The 2,944-nt window shown below is 50.7% G+C and overlaps 1 pseudogene; it reads left to right on the top strand.

The window, feature by feature from the left end:
* Positions 1-510: 510 nt before the first annotated feature.
* On the top strand, positions 511-2,635 carry LOC123489218 (annotated as a pseudogene).
* The last annotated feature ends 309 nt before the right edge of the window (positions 2,636-2,944 follow it).

Here is a 2,944-nt window from a genome sequence, read left to right as displayed (position 1 = left end):
TATGAGTCAGTTACATTGGTCAGGTATTCTGCCACTGCTCGTTTTTTTAGATTTATTCTTTCTAAAGTGTCAAGAAATACTCATTTAGTTTTCTCATAATTTGGGTGGGTCTAATTCTGTTGCTGTCTTGGGGCTCTAGAGGTCTATTTGTATTTGTGATTAGACCAGAACCAGCTGGCTGAGGGACTCTTCTCTAGGTTAATCTCTCTGTAGGTGAGGGCTTTGTGAAGGTTTAGGCATCACTTTCCCTTAGGCGGTTGTGGAATTTAACTGCACTTTTCTGGATTTGGATAATTAGTCGCTATTGTCCTAATTCTGCTCTGCATGCATTATTGTCTCTCTCTCTCTCACTCTTCCCCACTGTTCAAACTCACCTCACTGCAGCCTTCAGCTCTCCCATCAGGCTAGGCATCTGATTGGCCGAGGTCATGCTATGATGTCACCGCTGCATCTTATAAGGGTTCTGACAGACAGCCTGGGAGCGACATTAGCAGAAACACTGCACGGCAAGCTGACTGTGTGAGGCAGAGAGTGAGACAGAAAGAGAGCGAGAGTGACAGAGAGAGCGAGTGAAAGTGCGAAAAAGAGGGGGAGCTGACAGAATGATGTGGGAAACCATACACTGAGGAACTACCCAAACCTGAAGAAGACTTTTATGACAACGTGTATGGGAGGCCAGGACAGGGACCACAACCTGTGGAGGTTTGTACATGTAGTGTTTGTTTGTTTGTTTTTGTCTGCTGTTGTCATAGGAGTTATTTCACTCAAGTTACCCATTGTTTTAGCCTGAAGGTTCTTAGCCCCCTCACGCTGTCCTTCTCTCTCTCTCTCTCTCTCTCTCTCTCTCTCTCTCTCTCTCTCTCTCTCTCTCTCTCTCTCGCTCTCTCGCTCTCTCTCTCTCTCTCTCTCTCTCTCTCTCTCTCTCTCTCTCTCTCTCTCTCGCTCTCCTCTCTCTCTCTCTCTCCCTCTCCCTCTCTTGATGTACATTCATCTGTATTTACACTCACTCTCATATCACTTCATCATTATCTCTCTCTCTCTCTCTCTCTCTCCTCTCTCTCTCTACTCCTTCTCTCTCTCTCTCTCTCTCTCTCTCTCTCTCTCTCTACTCTCTCTCTCTCTCTCTCTCTCTCTCACTCACTTCTACTCTATCTCTCTCTCTGTCTCTCTCACTCTTACTCTCTCTCTCTCTCCCTCTTTCTCTCTCTCCCTCTCTCCCTCTTTCTCTCTGTCTCTCTCTTGCTCTCTTTCTTTTTAGTTGCTTAACCTACTTCTTCTTGTTTTTACCCGTCTCTTTCTCTCTCTACATCTCTCCTTTTCTCTCTCCATCTCCTACCTCTAGACCATGGGCAGCTCCCCACCCCCTGTGCCTTCCCTCAATGTCACAGAGTCAGCCAACACATCATGGGCCGTGGTGGCTGGCGGCGAGCCAGGTTACAGCGAGGTGGAGATGGTCCTCCTAGGCATGGTGATGTCACTGCTGGTCGTAGGCATCGTGTTTGGCAACATCCTGGTCATCATAGCCATCTACCGGTTCCAGAGACTCCAGAACATCACCAACTGCTTCATCACCTCTCTGGCCTGTGCCGACCTGGTCATGGGTCTCATCGTGGTGCCGTTCCGCCTGCTACATCATCTTCAACACCTGCACTTCGCAGCTTCTGGTGTGAGTTCTGGACCGCTACTGACGTGTTGTGTGTGACGGCCAGCACCGAGACGCTCTGCGTGATAGCGCTGGACCGTTACCTGGCCATAACCTCTCGTTCCGCTACCAGTCTCTGCTGACCAAGGGTAAGGCGCGCTGGTGGTCCTGCTGGTGTGGGGTGATCGCTGACTCATCTCCTTCTTACCCATCCACATGAAGTGGTGGATCAGTGACGACGCGGAGGCACAGGCCTGCATCCAGAACAGCAACTGCTGTGACTTCAACACCAACACAGCCTACGCCATCACCTCCTCCATCATCTCCTTCTACATCCCCTTAGTCGTCATGGTGTTTGTCTACAGCCGCGTGTTCCAGGAGGCCAAGCAACAACTACGCAAGATCGACCGCAGTGAGGGGCGCTTCCACGCCCATAACAACAACATGGCAGGAGGAGGAGGAGGAGGAGGAGGGGGGGTGGAGAGTAACAACGAGAGCCGAGGAGTTGGAGGAGGCTTCAAGAAGACCAAGTTCTGCCTGCGGGAACACAAGGCCCTGAAGACATTGGGGATCATCATGGGGATCTTCACGCTGTGCTGGCTGCCCTTCTTCCTCCTCAATGTGGTGGTAGCCATCTGGAAGGTAGGGGACATCGGACTCGCCTTCAGGATACTCAACTGGATAGGTTCACGCCAACTCCGCCTTCAACCCCCTTGATCTACTGCAGGAGCCCTGAGTTCAGATACGCATTCAAGGAGATCCTGTGCATCAAGAAGGTCCGGTTCCCAAACCTAGGGCCTACTAATGGATACGTGTACAGCGGGCACAGCTGGCAGAGTGAGCAGCAGGGAGGGGAGGAGTAAGGGGAGCTCGGAGGACAGTGACCCAGCTGCAGACGGGAGCTCTGGGAGGGGAGAGGCGGGTGGGGGTGGAGCTGCAGACGGAACGGACCCGAACGGGAACTGCAGTAAAGGGTTAACGACTGTACTTTAACCCCTCACGATGACCTCCTTCCTTGGTAAGGGGAAGGAAACAACCTTTGGAACAGACAGACATGTTTCACTGTGATCGGCCATTGTCACTTCACTAAGTCACTGAGATAAGACTGGATGAATGGATGGAGGATGAATGGTGAGTGTGTAGCACGGGTGGGACTTGTTAGATTGAGCACAGGAGAGGAATTTGTTATTTCTTACCAGTAGGTTTGATAAGTAGATCACTTTATGTTTTGATATGTTCATTTAGAGAGAGAGAGAGAGAGATCATGTAGATTGTTCCATCTACCTCACCGTGTCGTTTCAG

The sequence above is a fragment of the Coregonus clupeaformis genome, unplaced genomic scaffold (genome assembly GCF_020615455.1).
Source record: "Coregonus clupeaformis isolate EN_2021a unplaced genomic scaffold, ASM2061545v1 scaf2886, whole genome shotgun sequence".
Classification (NCBI taxonomy): domain Eukaryota; kingdom Metazoa; phylum Chordata; class Actinopteri; order Salmoniformes; family Salmonidae; genus Coregonus; species Coregonus clupeaformis.
The sequence above is the reverse complement of the archived record's forward strand: the minus strand, read 5'-3'. Positions and strand labels throughout refer to the sequence as shown.